This window comes from Schistocerca serialis, chromosome 4, assembly GCF_023864345.2.
Source record: "Schistocerca serialis cubense isolate TAMUIC-IGC-003099 chromosome 4, iqSchSeri2.2, whole genome shotgun sequence".
Taxonomy (NCBI): domain Eukaryota; kingdom Metazoa; phylum Arthropoda; class Insecta; order Orthoptera; family Acrididae; genus Schistocerca; species Schistocerca serialis.
Window position 1 is genome coordinate 416,670,541 of NC_064641.1, and position 16,613 is coordinate 416,687,153.

The 16,613-nt window shown below is 56.3% G+C and overlaps 1 non-coding gene and 1 pseudogene across 1 annotated transcript; both read left to right on the forward strand.

Moving 5' to 3' along the window:
- The first annotated feature begins 8,359 nt into the window (after positions 1 to 8,359).
- On the forward strand, positions 8,360 to 10,268 carry LOC126476951 (small subunit ribosomal RNA). Its single transcript, XR_007587381.1, has one exon. It is a non-coding gene; the product is annotated as a small subunit ribosomal RNA (ribosomal RNA).
- A 354-nt stretch (positions 10,269 to 10,622) lies between these two features.
- On the forward strand, positions 10,623 to 10,777 carry LOC126476489 (5.8S ribosomal RNA; annotated as a pseudogene).
- Positions 10,778 to 16,613: the final 5,836 nt, after the last annotated feature.

Here is a 16,613-nt window from a genome sequence, read left to right on the forward strand (position 1 = left end):
CGCCGTCGCCGTCGCCGTCGCCGTCGCCGTCGCCGTCGCCGTCGCCGTCCGTCGTCTCCCAGTGTGTGTCCTGTCCTTGTAGTGCTGTGTTTTTTCTTTCTTCTTCTTGTCGTCATGTCCGCCCCCACCACCACCGTCACTACTACCACCACCGCCATCGTGTATACGTCCCCTTCCGCCGCCTCCACCACTATCACTTGGTGTGCCCAGTCCCACCCCCCTCCTTCCATCCCTCCCCTCCTCTCTATCCCTTCGTCCTCGCTCTTTGTCGCCCCCTCTCCCGCCTCTTCCTCTCGTTCTGATCCTTTCCCCCCACTCCCCCAGCCTGTCACTGCAGCTCCGGCTAGGGTGGTGGCCCGTCGGGCCACTGCCCACGCCCAGCTCTCCCCGTCGCCATCACCATCACCATCACCATCACCATGACAATCACCGCCGCCACCGCCGCCACCGCCACTGCCGCCACCGTCATCGTCGTCACCATCACCATCACTGCCACATTCGCCTGCACCGTCACAGTCACTATCTCCGGCGCCGACTGCTGCGTCCGTGCCGGGACCTGTCCCTTCGCACCACCTCCCCATCGTTCCCGTCCCTCCTGTCACCACCCGCCCATCTGCCGCTGTCAAACGCCCTAGTGGCGCCTCCACTTCCTCTGCTCCTAAAAAGGCTCCACCCCGCCCCCCATCCCCACCCCACAATGCCATGGACGTCTCCCCACCAGGCCCCGCTCCCTCCTCCTCCTCCTCCCCACCCGGTCTCTACAAATATCTCCTGTCCCGTCCTGATCCTTCCTTCCTCGAGGCCCGGAATCTCTCCCTCCTCCTCCGCCAACATTTCCCCGGCGCCCCCATCTCTCTCCTTACTCCCAGACGGGATTCTGTTCTTATCTCCTCCCCCAGCCCAACCCTCCATACTGACATCCTCTCCCGCCTCCCCATCACCCGTTTTGGTCCTCACGCCTCCCTCACCCCTGCTCCCTCCCCATCTCCTACCCGCCAACCCCAACCCCCGCGTCGCCCGCCGACCCTCACCGCCGTGATCACTCGGCTTAGCCCGTCGATCACGGAGGAGGAGGTGCTGGCGGAGTTGAAGGCCCATCCCACCCTGGAGGTGCGGGCAGTCCGCCGCATTTTCAACGCGACCGGCCCCACCCGCCTTATGCGGGTTTTCTCTGAGGACGCCCCCTCCATTGACCGTCTCCTGAAGGAGGGTGCCCTCCTCTTCAATCAGCGATACAAGGTCGACCCCTCCCGTTCCCCCCCTCAATCCCTGCGCTGCCAGAGGTGTCTGCGCTACAATGCACATCCAACAGCAGAGTGCCGCGAGGCCCCCACCTGCCCGCATTGGCGGCAAGCGCACTTCCTCCGGCAGTGCCCGCACCTCCAATCCCCTCCCTCCTGTAATACCTGCAGCCTCCCCCACCCCACCTACTCCCAGAAGTGTAAAGCCCGACCCCCTCCCACCGCTCCTGAACTCACCGTACCTGTCCATCCCCTGGACGCCCCCACCCCTCCTGGCAATTTCCTTCGTCCCCCCCCACTGCTGAGGACATCATCAGGTTCCTCACCATTGTCCTCCAAAACGTCCATCCCTTTCAGCGCCCCCACACCTTACAACAGATCTCCCTCGCCGCCCGTTCCATATTCCATCTTAAGATGTACGCCACCTTTTCCAATAAGCAGGCCCATTTCACCTTCTCCCGCCTTGACACCCTCGTCTAAGTCCTTATCATGGCGCGACAGCATCGTATCCTTTTCAACAATATCCGCTCCCTTCCCGCCAACAAGAACCTCTTCCTGCACACCCTTGCTACCCACCGTGTGGATGCCTTCCTCCTCAATGAAACCTTCCTCCAACCCCACCACTCCATCCACACCTCCCCCTATCTCCTCCACCGCTCCGATAATCCCCTCCCAGTTGCGCGTGGCGGAGTTGCCATTGGCCACCACCGCCAGATCCCCGTTCGGCTCCAGCCTCTCCTTCCCGACCCCACCGAACACCTGATCCTTAGTCTCTTCTTCCCCGGCCTTACCATTACCTGTGGCACCATCTATGTCCGCCCCAACGCCCCTCTTCCTTTCGACTTCCTCTCCCACATCGACCGTACCTTCTCCTCCTATGTGATCGCTGCCGACCTCAACATCCATAGTCGCTCCGCTGCCCAGTTACGGCGGTGGCATCGGTTCCTCTCCTCCCTTCAAGGCGACCTCATCCCCATCCCCCAGCACACCCGTCCCGAATCCAACTCCACTCCCGATGTTCTCCTCTCCTCCCCCAACCTCCTTGGTCGCATTACGGTGGATGTCCTGGAGCCTCTTGGTAGCGACCATCTCCCTGTCCTCCTCACCGTTTCAGACGGCCGTCGCCCCCGCCCCGACCCTCGTCATGACCCTCCCCCTAAGTACATCCATGACTATTCCCGTGCCAACTGGAATGCCTACCGGGATACCCTCTCCACTCAGGTCGATAGCCACCCTCTCGCCTACCGCCGTCCCGATGATGTCACCCATGCCACTTCCTTTCTCCAGCAGACCTTGTCTGAGGCCGTGGAGGCCCACGTCCCTACTGTTGCCATCCACCCCCACCGTCCTACCTTACCACCACAGGCCGTCCTCCTCCTCCGTGAATCCCGTCGTCTCTACCGTGCCTTCCTCCGCACGCGTGACCCGGACACCCTACGACGCCACCGGCAACTACAGCGACACATTCGAAATTTGCTCGCGGCCAAGAAACGCCGGGACTGGCGACAGACATGCACCCGCTTAAATGCTACCCTCCCTATAAACTCTTCCAAGTTCTGGACCGCCTTCCGTCGCCTTACCGGAACTAAACCCTCCCCCTACTATCCTCTTCTCCACGATGATCACCCCTTCCCTGACGCCCTTAGTAAGGCCAATCACTTTGCCTCCTACCTGTCCGATGTGTTTTCCATCCCTGATGATCCCCAGTTCGATTACTCCCTCTTCCCAGATATCCGCGATCGAACTGACACCTCAGTCCCTCCCCTCGCTCCTGGTTTCCAGTACTTGGACAACATTCCACACACGGACCTTAATGCCCCCATCACCACACAGGATCTCATCAATACACTCCGCACCAAACGAAACACCGCTCCTGGTCACGATCGTGTCACCTACCGTCACCTTCGTGAAGCTCCTGTCTCTTTTCTCTCCACCCTGGCCAGGCTCTACAATGTAGTCCTGTCCACCGGTTACTACCCCGACCTGTGGAAAACCTCCTGTATCCTCATGTTCCTCAAACCTGGCAAACCGCCGTCCGCCGTCTCCTCCTACCGTCCCATCAGCCTTACCTCGGTCTTCAGCAAGGTCCTGGAATCTATCCTCACCCGCCGCATCCACCTGCATCTCCGCCAGCACCGCCTCCTCCCCGTTACCCAGTGTGGCTTTCGGCCGTCCTTCTCTTCCGACGATCTTCTCCTTCACCTCACTCATCTCCTTTCCGAACAGCTCAATTCCCGTCGCTCCGCAATCTTCCTCTCTCTTGACCTCGAACGCGCATATGACCGCGTATGGCATTCCGGTCTCCTCTTCAAGCTCCAAACCTTCGCCCTTCCCCTTAACTACGTTCGTCTGATCGGTTCCTTTCTCTCCCGCCGTCCTTCCCATGTCACCATCCATAATACCGATTCCTACACCTTTTTCCCCTCCGCCGGTGTGCCCCAAGGCTCCGTCCTCTCCCCCCTTCTGTACTTGTTGTACACGGCGGATATGCCGCCGCCGTCACCCCCCGTCCACCTTCTCCAGTTTGCCGATGACACCGCCTTCCTTGCCCTTGCCCCCACCCTGCAACGCTCCCAACGCCTTCTCCAATCCCATCTTGACCGGTTCACCGCTTGGTGCAACCAGTGGTTGCTCAAGGTCAATCCTTCCAAAACCCAGGCGATCATTGTAGGCAAAACCACTCCCTCCTTCCGCCTCCTTGATTTCTATCTCACCGTTTATGGCCGTCCCATTGCTCTCACCCCCACCCTTAAGTACCTGGGCATCACCCTCGACCGTCGCCTCTCTTGGACTCCCCATCTCCAGACAATCCAAGCCAAGGCACGTTCCTGACTCCGTCTCCTCAAGCTCCTTTCCGGCCGAACGTGGGGTCTGGACCCCTCCACCATCCTCCACACCTATAAGTCCCTTATCCGCCCTATCCTCTGTTACACCCATCCAGCCTGGATCTCCGCCCCCCCTTCCTTTTATAAATCCCTCCAAATCCTTGAACGCCATGCTCTCTGCCTTGCCTATCGCATCCGTCTCCCTTCCCCCACGCGGATCCTGTATGACCTTATCCCCTTCCCCCACCTCCTCCTCTTCCTCGAAAGGATACGAATCCTATACGCCTCCCGTAAACTCAATCCACCTCACCCGCTCGTCTCCCCGATCCTCTCCCACCCCCGACCGCTGCCGCGCCTGTACTCCCATGTCCCACCCGGTCTCCATCTCTCCACCCTCCTTACCCTCTCCCAAGGTGGCTTCCGCCAGCTCCCCCTCCCTGATGATGCCCTCCTCCCCTCCATCTACCCCTCCTACCAACTTTGATCCTCCCGCCCTCCTCCTGTGCTTGCTCCTCAGGGCACCCTCCCTCCCTTCTCTCCCTTTTCCCTCCCTCCTCCTTTTCTCGTTCCTCGTCCCCCGGGCCCCCCCTCCCCTGTCCCTATCCTCCTGTCCCCGTCTCCTAAGCCGTGGCATCCTCTTTTCCTCCCCTCTCCGCCTCCTCATCCCTGTTGCCCTCTTGGCAGGTCCCCGGACTCGCACACGCTCCGTGGACATTCGCGCGCCGGAGATCACCGCCATCAGTGTATCGTGTGTGCCGTCATGTTTAGTGTTCCGTTTCGCCGTCACGCTCCATTGTTCACCAGTGACATCGTCTTCTTCAGTGTTTGTGCGTCGGGTCTCCGGTTCATAGTGTGGATTGTCATCAAGTGTGAACGGCTTCTTGTGCTTTTATATTCTTGTGTCTCCTGTTTTTTCCCGCCGTTTTTCTATGTAATGTCTCTTCTTTGTTTATCTTCATGTACTCTCTTCGGCTGAAGAGCGGCGTATTGTGCTGCTGCCAGCCTACCGGGTTTGTTCAGGTGTCAAAATTACAATAAAGTAAAAAAAAAAGAAAAAGAGTTATGTCCAATATGCGACATTCCCGCTGTCCCTGTACATGTGCTGCGAGCTGTACCACGTACAAGCTACAGACGCGATCGCATTGCTCACTGTACGGATTCCCATGCTGAGCGATCAGCTAGGAAGCGCCCCATCCATGTCGATACCCGTGGGCGTTGCACTCGCAGTCGCAAAAAACGTTGGGCAAATATATTTCTCCGATGCTGAGCGATCAGCTAGGAAGCGCCCCATCCATGTCGGTACCCGTGGGCGTTGCACTCGCAGTCGCAAAAAACGTTGGGCAAATATATTTCTCGGAAGAGTAACGACAGTCCGAGCCTCCTGCGTGGGAAGAGTCTTTCTAGGCCCTGACCCACGGGAAGGGTGTAGCTTCCCCCATCCCGGACATCTGACGTCGTCACACTACCGGTATTGACTAATAGACTGATTGCTGATAATCATTTGCCATACACTGGGGGAAACGGCCGACAGGGGTAGCAACATAGTGGAGCCGCAGTGTCACTAATATACAGAGATAGAACAGTTTCGACTGGAACCAGAGTAACCGTATACACGGCACTGATTAGTAATTGATGCAGAGCCATCAGAATACAGATAATATATACAACTGTCCCTATACATGCTGAAAGACTCTGCACACAATGAGAACCACACGTCAGCCAGACACTCTTATCACACACTACTCTCTGCCTGTAACAGGCACACACACAATATCTAACCACCAGCATGGAAGAACATCCAGTGCATCCTCTCCGCCACATTACACAATCCACACTATCATAACCAGACTGGGAGGTCCACCCAGAAAACAGAATATCCCACCCTTCCGACATCCGCCATTGCTCAGCTAAGCCACGAACACCCACACATGTCCTACACAGGGGTGCACCCAACATCACAATACTGCCTCCTGTCACAGCACACAAACAATGGCAGGAATGAAAGACACAGGTCTGCCACAACCATGGAATCGGAGCGCCGCCTGTCATGAGCCAAAAGTGCATCCTGACGTGACAAATCGGGTGATGCGGCAGGCATCCACTTACGATAATCACTATCAACGAACCTGCCGCCCCCCCCAAATACACCTTTCCTTACAACAATGTGTATCTGAACCAAAGCTATATTGTACCTTAACCTAAGCTCTATTGTACCTTAACCTAAGCTCTATTGTACCTTAACCTAAGCTATATCATACCTTAACTTAACCTATATCGTACCTTAACCTAACCTATATCGTACCTTAACCTAACCTATATCGTACCTTAACCTAACCTATATCGTACCTTAACCTAACCTATATCGTACCTTAACCTAACCTATATAGTACCTTAACCTAACCTATATCGTGCCTTAACCTAACCTACATTGTGCCTTAACCTAACCTACATTGTGCCTTAACCTAACCTACATTGTACCTTAACCTAACCTACATTGTGTCCTAACCTAACCTACGTTGTGCCTTAACCTAACCTATGTTGTGCCTTAACCTAACCTACGTTGTGCCTTAACCTAACCTACGTTGTGCCTTAACCTAACCTACATTGTGCCTTAACCTAACCTATGTTGTGCCTTAACCTAACCTACGTTGTGCCTTAACCTAACCTACGTTGTGCCTTAACCTAACCTACGTTGTGCCTTAACCTAAACTACGTTGTGCCTTAACCTAACCTACGTTGCGCCTTAACCTAACCTACGTTGCGCCTTAACCTAACCCACGTTGCGCCTTAACCTAACTTACGTTGCGCCTTAACCTTACCTACGTTGCGCCTTAACCTAACCTACGTTGCGCCTTAACCTAACCTACGTTGCGCCTTAACCTAACCTACGTTGCGCCTTAACCTAACCTACGTTGCGCCTTAACCTAACCTATGTTGCGCCTTGACCTAACCTATGTTGTGCCATGACCTAACCTACGTTGTGCCTTGACCTAACCTACATTGTGCCTTAACTTAACCTACGTTCTGCCTTAACCTAACCTACATTGTGCCTTAACCTAACACATGTTGCCCCTTAACCTAACCCATGTTGCCCCTTAACCTAACCCATGTTGCCCCTTAACCTAACCCATATTGTTCCTTAGCCTGACGCACGTTGTGCCTTAACCTGCTCTGTAATTGTTATGCGACTCGTTAAATTAGTGTAGTGTTGCCTAACTACAACCGTCGCAATATAGTTTGTTGCGTGTATGTGGGCAGACGAAGTGTGTTGTGACACCTGACACAGGCATGCAATACTCGTTGACGTTGCAAATGGCGATGGACGTCTACTTTTGCTGGTGAAATTACGCAAATGAACAACTGGTAACCCGTTGTGGTGCGGTTGTTCTCGCTAGAGGTGAATCAGTGACGGCGACAATCGGTTGAGTTATTAACCGGTTGTTTCAGCGATACCCACCATGCCCACGAACGTGAATGGCATCTGGGTGTGAAGCGATACGCGGCGGTGGCTGGGTGGGACCGTCCCCTGCCAGTGAGGGGGGGCCGCCTGGCGTGCTGACAGCGCGCTGCGTGGGCAGACGCGCTACAGCCGGCTGGTGGGGGCGGCCAGTGGCAGGCGCGCCGGCCGACGGACGCGGCAGGCGGCGCAGTTGCGCGCCGGCGCACCCTGCGCGCGACGCCTTGCGGCCAAAGAAGGTCCTCGCGGACCCGGTGCGAACCGCGGTGGCCATCTGCAGTGTGCTGGTCCGATTGAGAACTGTGTGCGCTGAGGATGCGCCGCCGCCCGGCGCTCGGCGCCGCGACGCCGTCTGCTGCTCGGTCGCCACAGCGGTTCTCGCAGGTGGTTTGTATCGCAGCTGTGCGGACGTGTTGGCGCGTGCGCTGTGCTGGGAGAGTTCGCTTCGGCACCCAAGTGGGGCTTATGTCCTTCTGTGGCGCTGGCGTTGGAGCTGCCGGTCACCGTAGGTGGCGCGTGTTATCTCCCGCCGGCAATGCCACGACAGCACGCTCCCGGGCCTCTGTCGGCAGCGGCAAGTTCAGTTGGGAGCACGGGTGGTCGCACCTAAAGCGTCTACTCGCCTAACTCCGGGCGATTGCGCCTCTCTCGAACCCGACCAAGTACTTAGGACGGCGCTGCGCGCCGCCAGGACCTGAGAGGGTTTCGAGGTGTATTGTGCAGGGCAGCTCAGCCTCCTCCTGTTTGCAGAATAATTGAGCGGACGCTTGCGTGTTCGCGCGGGCCCCCGGGACACATTCCCGGCCGGCCGGCTGCTCAGCTCTAGTTGACGCAGCTCCCTGGTTGATCCTGCCAGTAGTCATATGCTTGTCTCAAAGATTAAGCCATGCATGTCTCAGTACAAGCCGCATTAAGGTGAAACCGCGAATGGCTCATTAAGTCAGTTATGGTTCCTTACTTCGTACCCACGTTACTTGGATAACTGTGGTAATTCTAGAGCTAATACATGCAAACAGAGTCCCCACCAGAGATGGAAGGGACGCTTTTATTAGATCAAAACCAATCGGTCGGCTCGTCCGGTCCGTTTGCCTTGGTGACTCTGAATAACTTTGGGCTGATCGCACAGTCCTCATACCGGCGACGCATCTTTCAAATGTCTGCCTTATCAACTGTCGATGGTAGGTTCTGCGCCTACCATGGTTGTAACGGGTAACGGGGAATCAGGGTTCGATTCCAGAGAGGGAGCCTGAGAAACGGCTACCACATCCAAGGAAGGCAGCAGGCGCGCAAATTACCCACTCCCGGCACGGGGAGGTAGTGACGAAAAATAACGATACGGGACTCATCCAAGGCCCTGTAATCGGAATGAGTACACTTTAAATCCTTTAACGAGTATCTATTGGAGGGCAAGTCTGGTGCCAGCAGCCGCGGTAATTCCAGCTCCAATAGCGTATATTAAAGTTGTTGCGGTTAAAAAGCTCGTAGTTGGATTTGTGTCCCACGCTGTTGGTTCACCGCCCGTCGGTGTTTAACTGGCATGTATTGTGGGACGTCCTGCCGGTGGGGCGAGCCGAACGCGTGCGACCGCCTCGTGTGTGCTCGTGCGTCCCGAGGCGTACCCCGTTGAAATCCTACCAGGGTGCTCTTTATTGAGTGTCTCGGTGGGCCGGCACGTTTACTTTGAACAAATTAGAGTGCTTAAAGCAGGCAAGCCCGCCTGAATACTGTGTGCATGGAATAATGGAATAGGACCTCGGTTCTATTTTGTTGGTTTTCGGAACCCGAGGTAATGATTAATAGGGACAGGCGGGGGCATTCGTATTGCGACGTTAGAGGTGAAATTCTTGGATCGTCGCAAGACGAACAGAAGCGAAAGCATTTGCCAAGTATGTTTTCATTAATCAAGAACGAAAGTAAGAGCTTCGAAGGCGATCAGATACCGCCCTAGTTCTAACCATAAACGATGCCAGCCAGCGATCCGCCGCAGTTCCTCCGATGACTCGGCGGGCAGCCTCCGGGAAACCAAAGCTTTTGGGTTCCGGGGGAAGTATGGTTGCAAAGCTGAAACTTAAAGGAATTGACGGAAGGGCACCACCAGGAGTGGAGCCTGCGGCTTAATTTGACTCAACACGGGAAACCTCACCAGGCCCGGACACCGGAAGGATTGACAGATTGATAGCTCTTTCTTGATTCGGGGGGTGGTGGTGCATGGCAGTTCTTAGATGGTGGAGCGATTTGTCTGGTTAATTCCGATAACGAACGAGACTCTAGCCTGCTAACTAGTCGCGTGACATCCTTCGTGCTGTCAGCGATTACTTTTCTTCTTAGAGGGACAGGCGGCTTCAAGCCGCACGAGATTGAGCAATAACAGGTCTGTGATGCCCATAGATGTTCTGGACCGCACGCGCGCTACACTGAAGGAATCAGCGTGTCTTCCTAGGCCTAAAGGTCGGGGTAACCCGCTGAACCTCCTTCGTGCTAGGGATTGGGGCTTGCAATTGTTCCCCATGAACGAGGAATTCCCAGTAAGCGCGAGTCATAAGCTCGCGTTGATTACGTCCCTGCCCTTTGTACACACCGCCCGTCGCTACTACCGATTGAATGATTTAGTGAGGTCTTCGGACTGGTACGCCGCATTGACTCTGTCGTTGCCGATGCTACCGGAAAGATGACCAAACTTGATCAATTAGAGGAAGTAAAAGTCGTAACAAGGTTTCCGTAGGTGGACCGGCAGAAGGATCATTACCGACTAGACTGCATGTCTTTCGATGTGCGTGTCGCGTCACGCAACACGCAGCTACCTGTACGGCTCGCAGTAGCCGTGCGCCGCGTGCGGAACCACGCGTTCGTCTCAAAACTAACGGCAATGTTGTGTGGTACGAGCGCTGAAGCGCTGGAGCGGCTGGCCTGCGGCACCTGGCGCCTGGCGCCGGTTTAGAATGACTTTCGCCCGAGTGCCTGTCCGCTCCGGTGTGGAGCCGTACGACGCCCATCGGCCGTGAGGCCGTTGGACACGGAACGCTGGAACAGGGGCCGCCACACGCCTCAGTCCCGCCTATGCAACTGTCTTGAAAGAGACAGTGGAAACTATGAAAAGATCACCCAGGACGGTGGATCACTCGGCTCGTGGGTCAATGAAGAACGCAGCAAATTGCGCGTCGACATGTGAACTGCAGGACACATGAACATCGACGTTTCGAACGCACATTGCGGTCCATTGATTCCGTTCCCGGGCCACGTCTGGCTGAGGGTCGGCTACGTATACTGAAGCGCGCGGCGTTTGCCCCGCTTCGCAGACCTGGGAGTGTCGGGCCGCCTGTGGGGCCGGCCGCGTCTCCTTAAACGTGCGATGCGCGCCCGTCACCTGGCGGTTTGCATACCGGTACTTACTCGGTAGCGTGCACAGCCGGCTGGCGGTGTGGCGTGCGACACCTCGTACAACCACCTCAGAGCAGGCGAGACTACCCGCTGAATTTAAGCATATTACTAAGCGGAGGAAAAGAAACTAACAAGGACTCCCCCAGTAGCGGCGAGCGAACAGGGAAGAGTCCAGCACCGATCCCCGCAGGCTGCCGCCTGTCGTGGCATGTGGTGTTTGGGAGGGTCCACTACCCCGACGCCTCGCGCCGAGCCCAAGTCCAACTTGAAGGAGGCCACGGCCCGTAGAGGGTGCCAGGCCCGTAGCGGCCGGTGCGAGCGCCGGCGGGACCTCTCCTTCGAGTCGGGTTGCTTGAGAGTGCAGCTCCAAGTGGGTGGTAAACTCCATCTTTGACTAAATATGACCACGACACCGATAGCGATCAAGTACCGTGAGGGAAAGTTGAAAAGAACTTTGAAGAGAGAGTTCAAAAGTACGTGAAACCGTTCTGGGGTAAACGTGAGAAGTCCGAAAGGTCGAATGGGTGAGATTCACGCCCATCCGGCCACTGGCCTCCGCCCTCGGCAGATGGGGCCGGCCGCCCGCGCGGAGCAATCCGCGGCGGGGTCGTGTCCGGTTGCCTTTCCACTTGCCGCGGGGTGGTTCCGTTCTGGTTTGCGGTGGGCCGCACTTCTCCCCTAGTAGGACGTCGCGACCCGCTGGGTGCCGGCCTACGGCCCGGGTGCGCAGCCTGTCCTTCTGCGGGCCTCGGTTCGCGTCTGTTGGGCAGAGCCCCGGTGTCCTGGCTGGCTGCCCGGTGGTATATCTGGAGGAGTCGATTTACCCCTTTGGGCGCTCGGGCTCCCGGAAAGCGCGCGCGGTTCTTCCCGGATGACGGACCTACCTGGCCCGGCCCCGGACCCGCGCCGCTGTTGGCTCGGGATGCTCTCGGGCGGAATAATCGCTCCCGTCAGCGGCGCTTCAGCTTTGGACAATTTCACGACCCGTCTTGAAACACGGACCAAGGAGTCTAACATGTGCGCGAGTCATTGGGCTGTACGAAACCTAAAGGCGTAATGAAAGTGAAGGTCTCGCCTTGCGCGGGCCGAGGGAGGATGGGGCTTCCCCGCCCTTCACGGGGCGGCGGCCTCCGCACTCCCGGGGCGTCTCGTCCTCATTGCGAGGTGAGGCGCACCTAGAGCGTACACGTTGGGACCCGAAAGATGGTGAACTATGCCTGGCCAGGACGAATTCAGGGGAAACCCTGATGGAGGTCCGTAGCGATTCTGACGTGCAAATCGATCGTCGGAGCTGGGTATAGGGGCGAAAGACTAATCGAACCATCTAGTAGCAGGTTCCCTCCGAAGTTTCCCTCAGGATAGCTGGTGCTCGTACGAGTCTCATCCGGTAAAGTGAATGATTAGAGGCCTTGGGGCCGAAACGACCTCAACCTATTCTCAAACTTTAAATGGGTGAGATCTCCGGCTTGCTTGATATGCTGAAGCCGCGAGCAAACGACTCGGATCGGAGTGCCAAGTGGGCCACTTTTGGTAAGCAGAACTGGCGCTGTGGGATGAACCAAACGCCGAGTTAAGGCGCCCGGATCGACGCTCATGGGAAACCATGAAAGGCGTTGGTTGCTTAAGACAGCAGGACGGTGGCCATGGAAGTCGGAATCCGCTAAGGAGTGTGTAACAACTCACCTGTCGAAGCAACTAGCCCTGAAAATGGATGGCGCTGAAGCGTCGTGCCTATACTCGGCCGTCAGTCTGGCAGTCATGGCCGGTCCTTGCGGCCGGCCGCGAAGCCCTGACGAGTAGGAGGGTCGCGGCGGTGGGCGCAGAAGGGTCTGGGCGTGAGCCTGCCTGGAGCCGCCGTCGGTGCAGATCTTGGTGGTAGTAGCAAATACTCCAGCGAGGCCCTGGAGGGCTGACGCGGAGAAGGGTTTGGTCGACGCCGCGTTGCCCCCCAGGGGATCAGCGGCCGGGCCGGACGGCTTTACCCCAGCGGAGTTGCGGCGCCTGCCGCACGAAGTCCTGGTGAAAGTGATGAACCTCTTCCTTCTGGCCCGCGCCCTTCCGGAACGCCTGCTTCGCGCGCGGACGTCCCTTCTCCCGAAAACGGCTGCACCAACATCCCCCGCTGACTTTCGCCCCATTACAGTCTGCTCGGTGCTGGCGCGGACCTTTCACAAGGTTCTCGCGTCACGCCTGATGCGCGCATGTGCTGTGGACGAACGTCAGCGGGCATTCATCCCTCGGGATGGGATGTTAGAAAACACTTTCATCTTGGACACTGCTCTCACCGACGCAGTTCGCTCCTGCCGCTCTGTCTTTGTGGCATCGATCGACGTATCTAAGGCATTCGATTCGGTAGATCATGCTGCCCTTCGCCCCGTGCTGAAGGCGCATGGCCTGCCGGATTGCTTTGTCGAGTATGTCGAGCGGTGCTACGAGGGCAGCACGACAGTGATAGCGGACGGCGCCAGCGTGGGCGTGTCTGTGCAGGCAGCACGGGGCGTTCGCCAGGGCGATCCCCTCTCCCCCCTCCTGTTCAACTTTGCGGTGGACTACGTTTTATTCCAACTGCCCTCCCACATCGGAGCTCGGATCCTCGGTCGCAGAGTCAACGCTGCGGCCTTTGCAGATGACGTCTTGCTGTTTGCAGCGACCCCGAGGAGCTTGCAGTCCCTCATCGATGCAGCTACCGCAGCCCTCGCCCACCTGGGACTGCAGATCAACGCCCGGAAGTGTTTCACCCTCGCCTTAGTAGCGTCAGGGCGCGAGAAGAAGGTGAAGGTGGACAGCAATGTCACCTTCACAGCAGGCAATACCACCATGCTTGCCCTGCGTGTGGGTGAAACCTTCCGGTACCTGGGGCTGCAATTTTCCACGGCGGGTCACTGTGTCTTCAATCCACGTCGCCACCTGGTGGAGCAGCTTGACGTCATCTCCCGAGCTCCGCTGAAGCCGCAACAGCGCCTGCACGCTCTCACCAACGTACTTCTCCCTGGCCTGTACCATGGGCTGGCCCTCAGCCGCACCCGGGTGGGTGCCTTGAAGTCGGCCGACGTCACCATCCGGGCCGCCGTCAGGAGATGGTTCCGCCTTCCGGCAGACACCCCCCTGGGATACTTCCACGCTCCTGTTGCCCAGGGGGGTCTCGGCATTCCATCTTGCCTTTGGATGGGTCCAACGCTCCGTCGGTCCCGTCTCCTGGCGCTGAAGAAGATAGGGCCAGCCTGCGACGGTGCAGGCCTGGATGAGGTGCAGCGTGAGATCGAGGTGCTGGAGCGCCACTTAACGTGGGAGGGCCACCTCCTCAAGTCGTCAACGCAGGTTGGGGAAATGTGGTCGGCGCGCCTACACATCGCCATTGACGGTGCGGCGCTGTCATCCTCTGCCGCCGTCAGTGGCCAACATCAGTGGGTCGCCGACACCAGTCGCCTGCTATCTGGGCGTGAATACATCGACGCCCTCCGCGCCCGCATCAACGCCTTCCCTACGAAGGCACGGCGCAGTCGCGGGTGGGAGGCGGACACCAGATGCCGCGCGGGGTGCCAGGCTGTGGAGACCGCCAACCACGTACTTCAGGCTTGCTTTAGGACGCACGGGTCCCGGGTCAAGCGCCATGACGCTGTTGTGCGTTATGTCGCCCGTGGACTCGCGCAGAGGGGCTTCAATGTCTCCGTGGAGCCCCACCTCCGAACACCTGAGGGCATCCGCAAGCCTGACGTGGTGGCGGTCAAAGACGGCATCGCCCGCGTGGTCGACGCCCAGATAGTCGGAGACCATCTCCGGCTCGACTGGTGTCATTCCCAGAAGGCGGCCTACTACGACACGCCGTCCATCCGGCGTGCCATCTCCAACCTGCACCGTGACGTTGAGGAGGTGACTGTGTCCACTGCGACGTTGAACTGGAGGGGTGTATGGTCTCCAGCGTCGGCGAGGGATCTCGCCGCCTTAGGCTTCCGACCCCGAGAACTGGCGGTGCTGAGCACCCGTATACTACAGAGCTGCTGCAAAAGTTACAAAATCTTCGAGCGTATGACGGCTCCTAGTCCGAAGCAACGTGTCGGCGTCGGCTAGGCTGCTGGTTATTTTCTTCGCCTTGACTCCTGGGGCCTATCCACAGGAGGAATAATCCGTCTTGGTTCTTTCTTCTTTGTGTCTTTAATTTGTGTTTTTTTTTCCGCACGTATATATGTACATTAGTTTTTAACTTTTCTTGTGGTATCGCCCTGTAAGTCCCCACCCCGGTGGTGGACATTGGCGAGGAACACCTGCCACACACCATGTATATGTATATGTGTTATTCAATTTCATTGAATAAAGACGGCTATGTAATAGCCAAATGCCTCGTCATCTAATTAGTGACGCGCATGAATGGATTAACGAGATTCCCGCTGTCCCGCTGTCCCTCGCACTGGACGCACGCGCGTGTTTTCGGGTCCCGCGTCTTAGTCGGTTTCACCGGGAAAGAGTGTTGCGATCGGGATGAAATTTGGCATAGTGCCTTTGTGAGTGTTCGTCCCTAACGTGTGTAAATTTGAAGGTTGTACGCGTAGTAGGTAAATAGTTACAGTTAGTTTAGTGAAAATACTTTGTGCCGCGTCTGGAAGCAGTCCCTGCCTGTGCTTGGCGCTACGCCTGTAGCGCTGACCGCGCCGTTGCGATACCACTTTTTCTCTGTTTAACTAGACAATTTTACAGCGATCGCGGAGAAATTTTGCTCACAGCAGCGCCTATACATTTTACTCATTCTGTGTAAATTTTATCGTAATGCGACAAGTCGTTTTTATGCGACGGCTGTTGGTGTGAAATACGCATTTCCAGCTGCAATGCGCAAATCGTGTAGGTGTTCACACAATGTTTTAAGTATGTAAAAATCCTTCGTTACGCTTGAAAAGTCAGTCGGCGCTGCAATGCACTACCAATAGTGGTACAGTGAAGTTTGATTCTATTTGCTCAAATAGTAACGGAGTAAAAAATATTTCCATCGCGGTATGTACTTCCGTGGTATTGATAAAGAGATTGCCTACTGATGTATATAACAAGTGTTCAACGTCAATCCGAACTACACTACTGGACGCTGGAGTTGCTGCTGAGAAACTGTGGAAGAGACCGTCACAGTAAGTAAGCGGCATTGCAAATTTTCTGTTGATCTTGTGTCTGTCAGTGCGTATCCTAGAAACTCCTTGCTCAGTGGGTATCGGATTCACTCCACTGACAAACTGTGTTTTAGGTACAATCAATCTAAACCGATAAATTGGAAGCGCATACCTTGTCCTCTCAGGAAATGAATGTAGTTTTGTTGTGTGGCGCACATTTGAAGAAATATAATTGCTAACGCAACGTCGTGCGTTCGCACTCGCACCTTTTCTGTAGAATCACTTGCGCGGTGAAAACAGGAGATTTGCAGCCCCCACTCTGTTAGGAGTATCCTGTATAGTTTCTCGTAGTGTGGTCCTTCGCCTTCCCTAGTATGTTATCTGCTCTATTTTGTAATGCATAATTTCAGAAATAAAACCGCTGACGTGAAGTGGTGCGTCCGCTGACGTGCCGTTCTGTAGAAACTCCCGCGCAAATCGGGCACCCTGCAGCCTTCACTTCAGTTGGCAAACGTCTGTAGTGTATAGGTTCCTTTAGTATAGTATATTATCCTTCTGAATATGGTTTTATTTTTATTATGTGATAAATAATTCAAGATATACAACTGCTACTGTAAAGTCG